Source organism: Canis lupus, chromosome 12, assembly GCF_011100685.1.
Source record: "Canis lupus familiaris isolate Mischka breed German Shepherd chromosome 12, alternate assembly UU_Cfam_GSD_1.0, whole genome shotgun sequence".
Lineage (NCBI taxonomy): Eukaryota > Metazoa > Chordata > Mammalia > Carnivora > Canidae > Canis > Canis lupus.
The window spans coordinates 47,115,760-47,130,688 of NC_049233.1; the positions used below are offsets into that span (position 1 = coordinate 47,115,760).

At 37.1% G+C, this 14,929-nt stretch overlaps 1 protein-coding gene and 1 pseudogene across 1 annotated transcript in view; one reads left to right on the plus strand and one right to left on the minus strand.

Annotated features, from left to right (window-relative positions):
* Window positions 1-14,929, plus strand: part of CFAP206 (cilia and flagella associated protein 206) — a 62,872-nt gene that overhangs the window by 2,396 nt on the left and 45,547 nt on the right. The window lies entirely within an intron of this gene.
* Window positions 12,849-13,147, minus strand: LOC106559548 (annotated as a pseudogene).

The window sequence follows — 14,929 nt, forward strand, 5'->3', positions numbered from 1 at the left end:
GAGATTGTTAGCTTCCCTTGGCTTGTAGCTACACCTCTCTCTTTTTTGCGGTACCTTCTATGTGTGTCTGTTGTCTTCTTTTGCCTCTTCTTATAAGGACACTTGGAATGGTGTTTAGGGCCCACCTAGATAATCCAGGGTAATCTCCTCATCTCAAGATCCTTAACTTAATTATATCTGCAAAGACTCTTTCCAAATAAGAGAACATTGATAGATTCCAGAGATACAGGATCAAGATTGGATGATAATATATGTGAACAGTTTTTAGCTGAGTGAACACCACAAGAATACTGATGATAGATTAATGTCAGCCTTGAGAGAGGTTTCCAAAGCAATGTTTTTCAGCTGTGGCTGCACACTATAACCACCTGGGAGTCTTGGAGAAGTATCAATGCCTGGAACCAGACTGATTCAGAATCTCTGGGAGAGGAGCTTAAGCACCAGTACTTTTCCAATGGTCCTCAAATTGACAAAAGATATACCAAACACATACATAGGAAACTATAAAATATCATTGAAATTAAAGAACTAAGTAAATAAAAAAAATAGACTATGCTCATGGATTGAAAGACCCAATATTATAAAGATGTTAAAAATTAATCTATAGATTCTAACTGATCTATAGAAACCAGCAAAAAAAGAAAAAAAAAAAGGAAAAAGAAAAAAGAAAAATATAAATTAAAAAAAGAAACCAGCAAAAATCTAACATATTTTTGTGAAAATTAACAATGATTGTGAGTTTTATATGGAAGGACAGAGAGCTAAAAATAACCAATATAATCTTAAAGAAGAACAATGGATACTTTGTTCTTACCAAGATTTATTACAGAGCTAAATTGATAAATACACTATGATATTGATGCAAAGATGGATAAAAGACTGGGATACACCAAACAGGCCAATGACAACACACTTACACATACTCGACTTGTGACAAAGGAAACACTGCAATGTGAAGAGGAAAGAGCTCTTTTTAAATAAATGGTACTGGATCAACTGGATATCCATACGGGAAAACACAAAAAGAAAGAATGTTGGCTTCTACTTCATATCAAAGATCAAAATCAATTTACAGTATTGTGTGTATCTAAATGTGAAAGGCAATGATAAAGCTTCCAAAAGGCAACTTAGAATATCTTCATGACTTTGGGGGTAGGCAGTTTTCTTAAACAGAACACAAAATGTATTAACCATAGAGAAAAAGACTGATAAATTAACTTCATTAAATTTAAATGTTTTGAAATTCATGGTTATACCTGCTACCAGATTCTTATGGTTGATTTCTCAGGTCATAATTTATTCTTGCTTTCCAAATTCCTCACCCTCCTCTGCTTTATTTATCTCTTTCAGACTTTATTCTCATCACAAAGATCTCACCTTTGATCAAAACAGTCCTTTCTCTCTTTTTAAAAAAATATTTTATTTATTTATTCATGAGAGACACAGGGAGAGAGAGGCAGAGACATAGGCAGAGGGAGAAGCAGGCTCCATGCAGGAAGCCCAATGTAGGACTTGATCCCAGAATTCCGGGATCATGCCCTAAGCCAAAGGCAGACACTCAACCGCTGAGCCACCCAGGCATCCCAAAACAGTTCCTTCTCATAATTTGTTCTTCATATTCTTGTTTGGGGAATTTCTGTAATGTTACAGAGTTTCTACTCTGTTCTACTGAGACAAATAACTTATTTTTACCACATTAAAAACTGAGATTTACTAGTGATAAGAAAATTGTGGTATATCCCATATAATGAAATACTAATCAGTAATAAATGAGAATGAACTACTGGTATACACAACAACATGGATGAATCTCAAAACAATTATACTATCTGAAAGAAGCTAGACAAGCAAAAAATACATATTGTGTGATTTCATTTATATAAAAATCTAGAAAATGCAAACCAGTCTATTGAGACAGAAAGCATATCAGTGGTTGCCTGAGATAGGAGCATAAGGGAGGAATGAAAGGACAATAGGGACCTTTGGGGACAGGAACTGATGATATGTTCATTATCTTGGTTGTGGTTATGGTTATATGGTTATGTATAGTTTATTGTATTAGAAGTCTTCAGCAATTCTATATTGGTAAAAAATATAAGTATCAATAAATTATGACTTTTTGGCATTTTAAGTCATGTTTATTACTCAGTCATCAACATAGCTAATCTATGTTTTTTAATGTTTAATACATAAGTATATCATTGTTCATCAGAATCAAAGACAGAATTTGTATATAATTCTGGAAAGGTAGGGAATGCCTTGCCAGACATGGTATTTCTTTCATGTTAATTACTTTTTCAAAATGTGTGTCTCTGGATCACTTGAACTAGAATCACCAGGAGTGTTTGTTAAAATGGAAGTCCCGGGGTGCCTGGTTGGCTCAGTGGTTGAGCGTCTGCCTTCGCTCAGGTCGTGATCCCAGGGTCCTGGGATGGAGTCCCGCATCTGGCTCCCTGTGGGTTGCCTGCTTCTCCCTCTGCCTATGTCTCTACTCCTCTCTCTGTCTCTCATCAATGAATAAATAAAATCTTTAAAAAATAAAATGCAAAGTCCCGTATCAGGAATAGCAGGGAACTTCCTTAACAACAACAACAAAAAGATATTTATTTTCAGGAAATAGTATAATTAATATGATAATATAAGCATTTCTCTGAGAATAATAGAGTTCAGTATTACTATTACTACTATTCAATATCTAACCACAAATCCAAATTAGAATAATAAGAGATAAAAAGACATGAAAAGTAAATGGGACAACTGACATTACTGGCTTTCAGACTTAGTACAGAGCTACAGTAAACACACAGTGTGGTACTGGTCAAAGAGTAAACAAACAGATCAGTAGAATTGAATAGAGAGACCAGAAATAGACGCACACAAATAAGCAAAGGCAATTCTAAGGAGAAAGGATAATCTTTTCAACAAATGTGCTGGAATAACTGGACATCCAGAAGTAGAAAACAAACAAGTGAACAAACAGAAATCTTAAACCTGTCACAAAAATTAACAAAATGGATCATAAAGCTAACTGTACAAAGCTAGAAGACAGCACTGGAAAAAGCCTAAGTGTCCTTGAGTTTGGCAATAATTTTTTATTTTTTTATTTAATTTAATATTTTAAATAGGCTCCATGCCCAATGTGGGGCTTAAATTTATGACCCTGAGATCAAAAGTTGCTTGCCTTACTGATTGAGCCAGCCAGGTGCCCCATGTTTGGCAATAGCTTTTTATGCTTTATTTTTTTATTTTTATTTTTTATTTTTTTTGGCAATAGCTTTTTAAATAAAATGTCAAAAGCACCACTTATGAAAGGAAAAAAATTGGTAAGTTGGACTTAATTAAAATTAAAAACTCCGTTCTGCAAAAGAGCTGATTAAGAGAATGAAAAGACAAACCACAGACTTGGAGAATCTTGGCAAGATGCATATCTGATAAAGGACTATTTTTCAAAATACATAAAGAACTCTTGATACTCAACAGCAAGAAAACAAACAACTTGATTTTTTAAATGGGCAAAAAATATGAACAGATGTACAGATAATAAATAGCATTTGAAAAGATGTGTTTAAAAAGTAAAAAAGGGGGGGCGGGGGAGATAAAAAAATGTATAACTTTATATGTCATTAGGGAATTGCAAAATTAAAGCAATGAGATACTACTACATACCTATTTGAATGATGAAGATCCAAAATATTGACAGTATCAAATGCAGGTGAGGATGTGGAGCACATAGAAATCACTCTTGCTGGTGAGAATGCAAAATAAGACAAGCACCTTGGAAGACAGTACTATAATGGTGGATACCTATCATTATATATTTGTCAAAAACAGAATATACAATTTTTTTTTCAGAATATACAATTAAAGAAGGCAGGGGGTATGATGAACACTGGGTGTTATCTAAGATTGATGAATCACCGACTTCTACCTCTGAAACCAATGATATTTATTTAAAAAAAAAAAAAAACAGAATATACAACACAGTGATCCCTAATGTAAACCATGGACTTTAGTTAATAATATTATATCAATATAATCAGTTATATTATATCATCAGTTGTAACAAATGCACCACACTGATGCAAGATGTAGAGGGACTTGAGGGGTGGGTGGGTGGGAAGAGGGTATAAATGAAAACTATGCTTAATTTTTTCTGTAAACCTAGGACTGCTCTTATAAAAAGATCTATTTAGGATCTTTGCCTTCTATGTTTCTATGCCTTCCTCTTAATTTTGCTATTGACTTAAAACTGCTAAAAAAAAAAAAAAAGTCTTTAAAAAATTAAAAAATAGTGATGCCTGGGTGGCTCACCGGTTGAGCATCTGCCTTTGGCTCAGATCATGATCCCAGAGTCCCAAGATTGAGTCCCACATCAGGCTCCCTGCATGGAGCCTGCTTCTCCCTCTGCTTGTGTCTCTACCTCTGTCTCTCTGTATAAATAAATAAAATCTGCAAAAAAGAAAAGTTCTCAAGCAGAAATTTTAAAAAAATTTAAAAATAAAGTCCATCAATTAAAAAAGGAAATGGATAAGAAAAGAAGTAATAAAAAAAAGAAAGAAAGGAAGGAAGAAATAAGTCATTAGTGGCATATGATGTCATTGTATACTTAGAAAATCAAAAAGAATCTAATGATAGATCAGATGTGGCTGTTACAGATATGGAATTAACAAGAGAGTTTAGCACATTTGTTAAATACAAAAATTGATTCACAAACATCAATATATTTTTACATACTGACCACAAACATTCAGAATGTAACAAAAGATGTTCAAGCCTTCTATGATTAAAATGATGAAACTTTAGGGGCACCTGGGGGGCTCAGTGGTTGAGCGTCTACCTTTGTCTCAGATCGTGATCCCCAGGTCCTGGGATAGAGTCCTGCATTGGACTCCCCACAGGGAGCCCATTTCTCCCTCTGCCTATGTCTCTGTGTCTCTCATGAGTAAATAAATAAAATCTTTTAAAAAATTATAAAACTTTATGGAAAGACAATAAAGAAGACCAAAATGTATGGGACATATTATTTTTGGCAGTAGGAAAACTTAAAAGATGAAAAGATTTAAATATGCCGGTGTTCCCCAAAAGTGATCTACAGATTTAAAACCATTCCAATATCTATCCCAATAGGTTGTTTTCTAGGACTTGAAAACTTTAGCTGATCCTAAAGCTCAAGTGGAGGAGCAAAACCCAAGAGTAAAAGGAAGACAGAGGCAAGGGAAGTCCAGGGCAGAGGGGAATCAGAGAGAGGACTTACAAGTCTAGGTGATGTCCCTCTGCAGCAAGGTGGGAAGTCTCTGGTCAGGGGCACCTGGCTGGCTTAGTCGGTGGAGCATGAGACACTTGATCTCAGGGTTGTAAGTTCGAGTCCCAGGTTGGATGTAGAGATTACTTAAAAATAAAATCTTAAAAAAAAAAAGAAAGTGAAGGAGACATGCATGAATAAGCATGTAATGAATAATTACACAAACATGTTAACAATATTGATCTTTGTTAATTTAGCTATAGGCAATTGGTATTTTCCCAAAAAATTTTCATAAAGATCATGTGTTACTTTAAACCCAGGCACTTAGTAAATATTTGAATGCTAGCTTTAAACATTTTATTTTATTTATTTTATTTTATTTTATTTTATTTTGTTTTATTTTGTGTGTGTGTGTGTGCTTTAAACATTTTAGGTGTTAACCTAATAATTACTGAAGCCAGAGTTGTTTCTATGTGCAGTCAGCCTCACCTCGCCATGCCTATCAAATCATATCAATTATCCACTCAAACTTTCATGCCTCTTATTGATTAATTTAAATGGAATACAATTCTAGCATGAGACGTGATTTATTTTTTTATTTTTTAAAAAGATTATTTATTTACTTATTCATGAGAGACACAGAGAGAGAGAGAGGCAGAGACATAGGCAGAGGGAGAAGCAGGCTCCGTGCAGGGAGCCTGATGTGGGACTCAATCCCGGGACTCCAGGATCACACCCTGGGTGGAAGGCAGACGCTCAACCACTGAGCCACCCAGGCGTCCCTGAGCCACCCAGGCATCCGGAGACCATGATTTAAGAGAAGTATTTTGATGACCTGACCAAAAATATATTTCTTCTTCAAGGTTTATACCATCGATGAAGGGTTTAAATTGGGGTTTTCTCTATTTCTAAAGGCTGATTGAATCTTGAATTTATGAATAATTATTTGTAATATTTATTCACAGAAATAGTTACTGAGTATATACTCTATGTCAGACATTAGTCTAGGAGCTGGAAGTATGCAGATGGATAACACTGGGACCCTGCCCCTGCCCCCAAACTCACACTGTAGTGAAAAGAAATAGACTTGAACACCAATTGGTGACAAGGAGTATTAGGGGCGCAATGACAGTGGTTAGCAAAGAGTGCAATAGAGGCCCCAGAGAGGGAGATGACCAATTGTATGACAGTGGGAGACTTGGTTGGGAATGACTTCAGTGAATAGGGAGACATTTGAGCTGTATCTTGAAAGGCACAGTAAACGAAGCTGCCTCAGCTAAAGCATAGAAGGCTCTTAGGTAAGAATAGTTTGGAAGTTTGAATTCAGGTGCAGTAGGGGTGAGATGAGTGTCCAGTAGAAATTTACGCATCAATGAAACTGTTCTATGTCTTCATAGTTGAATACAGTAGTCATTAGACACATGTGGCTAGGGCAACTAGGGAATTGAATCTTAAATTTCATGTAACGTTAACCAATTTAAACGTAAATAAACTCACGTGGCTGGTGGCCATCCTATTAGACAGTGCAGGTCTAGTGATAAAGAGGCCAGCCAGATCAAGGAGGAACTTGCATCCAACGCAAAGGATGCAAAACTGAATTTTCTCCTGTAGGTAATGGGAAATCTTCAAAGGGATATACATAGGGGATTATATGATCAGCTTTGCATTTGAGAGTGGTGCAGGCTGGAAGGAGGGGAAAACTTTAAGAGATTCCAGTAACAGGCCTCAGTTAGAATACTGTAGTTCGAGAAGGGAATGGATATGAGACATGCTGAAAAAGGTAGAATGGATAGGCTTAGTGACAGATCTGAGTGTGAAGCATTAGAAGGAGGGAGAAGCAGGGTTACCCAAAGCAGGTTTGGGGTTGCTTAAATCAGTGGGCCTGCTATTAAGTCAAAGGCAATTCATCCCAATAAAGAATGCAGAGATTGGGGATCCCTGGGTGACGCAGCGGTTTAGTGCCTGCCTTTGGCCCAGGGCGCGATCCTGGAGACCCAGGATCGAATCCCACGTCGGGCTCCCGGTGCATGGAGCCTGCTTCTCCCTCTGCCTATGTCTCTGCCTCTCTCTCTGTGTGTGTGACTATCATAAATAAATAAAAATATTTTAAAAATTAAAAAAAAAAGAATGCAGAGAGTGGGACTGCTTTAGAGAGATCGGTGTTAGAGTTATTGAGCTTGGAGTGAAGTGAGAAATCCAGGTGATATATGACTACTTGCAGTGTGCCAGGTGGAACTGGCAGGCCAGCCCTCCCCATCAGAGGGACAAATGAACTGAAATAATCTGATGCATCCAAGCCCTTTATTTGGTCATAAGAAGACAGCTGCTGAAAGTAGAATGTAGCTCTTCTATAATTTCAGCAAACCTGGAAGGGAGATTCAGAAAATCCCTCCTCACAAAAATGAAGACTTACGAGCCAAGCAAAGTAAGCTCCTTGACAATTGAGAACATATTCTTCCTTTAATAAGGGTTTAGACTGTACCAAATTAACATTCATCCTTGAGAGCCATGCCATAGTGCTCCCCATAGTGGGAGAGAATCACAGAGATGAGATTCAATCTGGAACTAAATCTCAGTCCCCCATACCCACCTGGTACCAGTACCAGGTCTCTCAAGACCAGTACCTGGTCTCTCAAGAAGCTTTGCAAGCTTAGGAGTCAGTTAACTCAGCACCCACCTTCTGAAGCCCAGGCACCATTGGAAACTACCCTGCTCTAGTTTGAGGCATGGAGGGAAGAAGAGAATACTGAGAACAATCCTTCTTGGGGATGCATAAAAGCGTTTTTGGGGATAGATAGAGGATCCTAAAGCAGGAGAGCCAAAAGTAGAGTCAAAGGAAGTTCTGAAGACCTATAATATAAATGTTTCTATCTTTCCCTCTAAAATTATTTCCTTCTGAAATCACTCCCACCTTTCAGTGAAGACATTAAAGACTTCTAAAAATTCTCTCCTTTTTTTCACTCACCCACACTATACTTACCTCCCTAACCCAAATACTCTGGTGTGACTGTTTCATCCCAGGCTCTGTTGTTAGGTCCTGGAGATTCCACAGAATCTCCCTGCCTTCAAGGAGTCTGTGGTCTAGTGGAGGAAACAGACAAGAAAATAGACTTCTCTAGAGTACTGAGAGCTCTGTCACATATTAGTACTGTGGGGAGGGGAGATGGGGAGTGATTGCTTAATGGGTATGGAACTTTCTTTGAGGGGCAGTGAAAATGTTTGGAACTAAACCCAATATTGACAGGTCAGAGAGTGCTTCACAGGAGACATGACTTCTGAAACATGAAAAAGTTAGCCAAGTGAAGAGGGAAAGGGATTTTCAAATAGAATAACCTATATGCTAAGGTGGCCAGTGAGTAACTTAACATACTCAGAGAATGGAAAGGGTGTGGTCTGGGAGGAGGAGGGAGGCAGCTGCTTGAACTGAGGTTGGATGAGAGGAGCCAAGATCAGATCATAAAGGCCCTTTTATGCCATGCCAAGGAGTTTGGACTTCACCCCAAGGCTACTCAGAAGCCTTCATGAGATTTTAAGCAGGGGAATGATACAATCAGATTTATATTTTTGAAATATCATTTTAGTATAGGCAAAGATTTGGAGGGTACAACACTGGAGTCAGGAAGCTTGGTTGTTGTAGTCATCCAGACAAGAAAAGATAGTTGCTTTAATGCAGGAGAAATGGGAATGGAGAGAATTGAACTGATTTGAAAGACATTAATGAAGAATTGGTTGTTAGCTAAAGATTGGAGATGAGTATGGGAGTAGGTGAGTAAAAGACAGGATCTAAAGCATAAAAACCTTTGCTGATATCGCCTCTGTGGCAGTGATTCTCAACTCTGGAGAGTGAAAGGTAGCATACTTTGGGCATATCAGAGTTCATCACAAGGGACTCCCAAAGTATGCTACCCTTCACTCTCCAGAGTTGAGAATCACTGCCACAGAGGTGATATTAGCAAAGGTTTTTATGCTTTGGATCAGGTTTTCCTGATTAGGACTATGTGTATGAAATTTACCTGGTTAAGGGGCAAATAATTTTAAGAATCACTATTGCCTCCACATTTTTATAGAGGCTTTAATTTGATTAGAATATAATTCACTGATTAAATTTATTCGTTTTATGTTTTAATAATTTTGATTTTTATAATACATGAAAGAAGAGGACCCCATGTTTGGGTATCTACAGTAAAAGTTTCAATTTCTCCCTGATTTAGGTGGTGAAAATCTAATCCTAAGATTTGTTGTTGCTCAACTGGCTGATTCTTGTGATGGAGAAAAAGAGGGGAAACAAAGAATTAATGCTTTCCTCATCATTTGTCACCTTTGGAGATAGTTGAAAATCATAAAGAATAGATTTTTAAAAAATAATTTTATTTATTTGCTTGTTTGTTTGAAGTATGGTTGACATGCAATATTAGTTTAAGGCATACAACATAATGATTAGATATTTATATACCCCATGAAATGCTTATCATAAGTGCAATTATCATCTGTCACCATCATTTGTCAGCATATAGTTATTACAATATTATTGGCTATATTTCCTAGGCTATACTTTGCATATCTGCATACTTGTGACTTATTTATTTTCTAACCGGAGGAAGTTTGTACCTCTTAATTCCCTTTACCTACTTTACCCATCTCCCCACCATTCTCCCCTGTGGTAACCACCAGTATGTTCTCTATATCTATGGTCTGTTTCTATTTTATTTTGTTTGCTCAGTTATTGCTTTTAGATGCCACATTTAAGTGAAATCATATAGCATTTGTCTTTCTCTGTTGGCCTTATTTAACTTAGCATAATACCACCTAGGTCAACCTATGTTGTTGCAAATAGCAATATTTCATTCTTTTTATGATTGAGTAATATTCCACATACATAACATATTCATCCACTTATCTATCCATGGACACTTGTGTTGCTTTCCATACCTTGGCTATCATAAATAATGCTACAATAAGCATAGGAGTACATGTATCTTTTCAAATTAATATTTTCATTTTCTTTGAGTAAATATCCACCAGTGGAATTACCTGATCATAGAGTATTTCTATTTTTAATTTTTGAAGAAACCTATATGGTCTTTTCCACAGTGGGTCCACCAACTATTTCCACCAACAATGCACAAGGGTTTCCTTTTCTTCCAATCTTTGCCAATATTTATTTCTTCTCTTTTCAATACTAGCCATTCTTTTTTTTTCTTAAAGATTTATTTATTTATTTATTTATGATAGAGAGAGAGAGAGAGAGAGAGAGAGAGAGGCAGAGACACAGGAGGAGGGAGAAGCAGGCTCCATGCCAGGAGCCCGAGGTGGGACTCGATCTCGGGACTCCAGGATGGCGCCCTGGGCCAAAGGCAGGCGCCAAACCGCTGAGACACCCAGGGATCCCCAATACTAGCCATTCTGATAGGAATGAGGTGATATCTCATTGTGATTTTGATTTGCATTTCTCTGATGATTTTGTGATGTTGAGCAGCTTTTCATGTATCTATTGGCCATCTTTATGTCCTCTTTGGAAAAACATCTATTCAGGTTCTCTGCTCATTTTTTATTTTTTTAAAACTACTTATTTATTTATTCATGAGAAACACTGAGAGGAGAGAGAGAGAGGCAGAGACACAGGCAGAGGGAGAAACCGGCTCCACGCAGGGAGCCCGACGCAGGACTTGATCCCGGGTCCCCAAGTTCACACCCCGGGCCAAAGGCAGCGCCGAACTGCTGAGCAACCCGGGCTGCCCTCTCTGTTCATTTTTTAATCGAGTTGTTGTTTAATCCCTTAACAGACATATCATTTGCAAATATCTTCTCCCACTCAGTAGCTTCCCTTTTTGTTTTATTGATGATTTCCTTCACTATGCAAAAGCTTCCTAGTTTGTTGTAGTCCCAATTGTTTGTTTTTGCTTTTGTTGAAGAGACAGACACAAAAAATATTTTTAAGACTAATAGCCAAGAATTTGCTGGCTGCATTTTCTTTTAGGAAGTTTATGGTTTTGGGTCTTACATTTAGGTCTTTAGTCCATTTGAGTTTATTTTTGTATATGGTATGAGAGTGGTCAAGTTTCATTCTTTTGCATGTTGCTGTCCAATTTTCCCAAAACCATTTACCGAAGAGAATATCTTTTCTCTGTTGTATATTTTTGCCTCCTTTGTTGTAGATTAATTAACTCTATAATCCTGGGTTTATTTCTGGACTTTCTCCTTTATTCCATTGATCTATGTGTCTATTTTTGGGCCAGTATCATACTGTTTTGATTACCATAGTTTTGAAATCTGAGAGTGTGATAACTCCAGCTTTGTTCTTCTTTCTCAAGATTTATTTGGCTTTTTGGAGCCTTTAGTAGTTCTATACAAACTTTAGGATTATCTGTTCTGGTTCTATGAAAAATAATATTGATATTTTGATAGGTATTACATTGATTTCATAGATTGTTTTGGACAGTACAGAAATTTTAATAATATTAATTCTTCAAGTCCATAAGCATGATTTATCTTCTCACTTATTTGTGTTGTTTCCACTTTTTTTCATCAATATCCTATGGTTTTCAGAGTATAGGTCTTTCACCTTCTAGGTATTTTATTCTTTTTGATGCAATTATAAATGGGAATGTTTATTTATTTTTTTAAGATTTTATTTATCTATTCATGAGAGACACACAGAGAGGCAGAGACATAGGCAGAGGGAAGAGAAGCAGGCTCCATGCAGGAGCCCAATGTGGAACTTGATTCCAGAGCTCCAGGATCACGTCCTGAGTTGAAGGCAGATGCTCAAGCGCTGAGCCACCCGAGTGTCCCTGGAAGTGTTTATTAATTTGTCTTTCTGCTAGTCTGTTATTAGTGTATAGAAATGTAACAGATTTCTGAATATTAATTTTGTATATTGCACATTTACTAAATGTATTTATTAATTAAAAATTTTTAATGGAGTCTTTAAGGTTTTCTGTATAAAGTATCATGTCATCTGCAAAAGTGACAGTTTTACTTCTTCCTTGCAATTTGAATGCCTTTTATTGTGCCTAGTGGTAGGAGTGGGCATCCTTGTCCTGTTTCTAATCTTAGAGGAAAAGTTTTCAACTTTTCACCAGAGAACGACATTTGCTGTGAATTTGTCACATATGGCTTTTATTATGTTGAGGTATGTTCACTTAATACCCACTTCAAGGGATCCCTGGGTGGCTCAGTGGTTTAGCGCCTGCCTTTGGCCCAGGGCATGATCCTGGAGTCCTGGGATCGAGTCTCACATCGGGGTCCCTGCATGGGGCCTGCTTCTCCCTCTGCCTCTCTCTCATGATTAAATAAAATCTTAAAAAAAAAAATACCCACTTCACTGAGGGTGTTTATCATGAATGGATGCTGAATTTTGTCAAGTGCTTTATCTGTATTTATTGAGATGATCATATGATTTTATTTTGGATGAACAAAATAAAACTTTATTTTTCCCTCAGTGGTTGTACAACAAAGGTTGGAAAGAGGAATGAGAAAAAGATATCGCGAGATCACATTTTTCAGCACAAGCTTCATAAAGAAAGAAAACATAATTTTCCACATTGTATTCAGTCCAGCAAAGCTCAGGCTGTGATGCTGTTGTGCTTAATCCTTAGTGGAGATTTCAGGCTTTGCAACTTAGCTCATTTTCTAGGACTCTGGTTACCTGATCAGCACTGAAGTTGTTCAAAGACACATTCTTCTCTTGGCCACATTCATTGTGGATTGGGAACTTGTGCTGCACATTGGAGCACTTGTATATTAGGATGGGCAGGTCTGGGTTTGTCTTCTTCAGCTCCGTATAGGGTTTCTCAGTGAATTCCCTGACACCTTGACTGCCAGGAAAGCACTGACAAAGTGGACACCAATCTCTTGCAGGCCCAGCTAGGCCTGGATCCCTTGACTTGCTGCAGATACCAACATCTCTTCTGGTACCCAACCCTTGATCATATGATTTTTGTCCTTCATTTTGTTAATGAGGTGTATCAGGTTGACTGACTTGTAGATATTAAACCATCTTTGCATCTCTGGAAAAATCTCACTTGATCATGGTAAATCATCCTTTTAATATATTGTTGAGTTTGATTTGCTAATATTTCCTTGAGATCTTTTGCATCTATGTTCATTGGAGATATTGACCTGTAATTTTTCTTCTTTCATAGTATATTTATCTAGTTTTGGTATCTGGGTAATGCTGGCCTCATAGAATACATTTGGAGCTGTTCCTTCCTCTTCAATTTTTTGGGGAATAATTTGGGAAGGATAAGTATTGACTCTTTAAATGTTTGGTAGAATTCCCCTGTGAAACCATCTGCTTCTGGACTTGTGTGTGTTTTTTGATTACTGGTTCAACTTCATTACTAGAAATTGGTCTGTTCAAAATTTTTATTTCTTCCTAACTCAGTCTTAAAAGACTATGTGTTCATAAGAGTTTATCTATTTTTGGCGGGAGCCTGGCTCAATTGGTTAAGCATCCTATTCTTGGTTTTGGTTCAGGTCATGATCTTGCAGTCATGGGATCAAGCCCCTTGTTGGGCTCTGTGCTCAGTGTGGAGTCCGCTTCAGATCCTTTCTCCCTCTCCCTCCTGTTCACTTTCCCTCTCTTAAATAAACAAACAAACAAACAAAATCTTTTAAAAAAGATTTATCCATTTTTTCCTAGGTGGTCCAATTTGTTGCATGTAATTTTTCATAGTAGTTTCTTACAATCCTTCATATTTCTGTGATGTCAGTTGTAACTTCTCTTTCATTTCTGATTTTATTTATTTGAATTCTTTCTTTTTCTCCTTTCTTTATTTTTAAAAAGATTTTATTTATTCATGAGAGACACAGAAAGAGAGGCAGAGACATAGGCAGAGGGAGAAGCAGGCTCCCTACGGGAGCCTGATGTGGGACTTGATTCCAGGACCCCAGGATCACGACCTGAGCCAAAGGCAGATGCTCAATCACTGAGCTACCCAGGCACCCCTCTTTCTTTTTTTCTTGATGAGTATAGCTAAAGATTTATTGATATCATTTATCTTTCCAAAGAAGCAACTCTTAGTTTCATTGACATTTTCTTTTTTTTTTTTAATTTTTATTTATTTATGATAGTCACACACAGACAGAGAGAGAGGCAGAGACACAGGCAGAGGGAGAAGCAGGCTCCATGCACCGGGAGCCCAACGTGCAATTCGATCCCGGGTCTCCAGGATCGCGCCCTGGGCCAAAGGCAGGTGCTAAACCACTGTGCCACCCAGGGATCCCTACATTGACATTTTCTATTGTTTTTTCAGTCTCAATTTCATGTATTTCCACTCTGATCTTTACCATTTCTTTTCATTTGCTACTTTAGAGCTTTGTTTGTTCTTCTTTTTCCAGTTGCTCTAGCTATAAGGTTAGATTGTTTATTTGAGATTTTCTTGTTTCTTAACATAAAGCCTATATCACTATAAATTTCCCTCTTAAACATATTTATTGTGTCCCAAAAATTTTGAACATTTTCATTTGTCTCAAGGTATTTTTAAATTTCCTCTTTGAATTCTTGCTGACCCATACGTTGTTCAGTAGCATGTTGTTTAGCCTCCATATGTGTGTGTTTTTTCTTTAGCTTTTTTCTTGTAATTGATTCTAGTTTTATAGCATTGTGGTTGGGAAAATATGCATGATAGGATTACAGTCTTTTAAATTTATTGAAACTTGTTTTGTAGCTTAACATGTGATCTG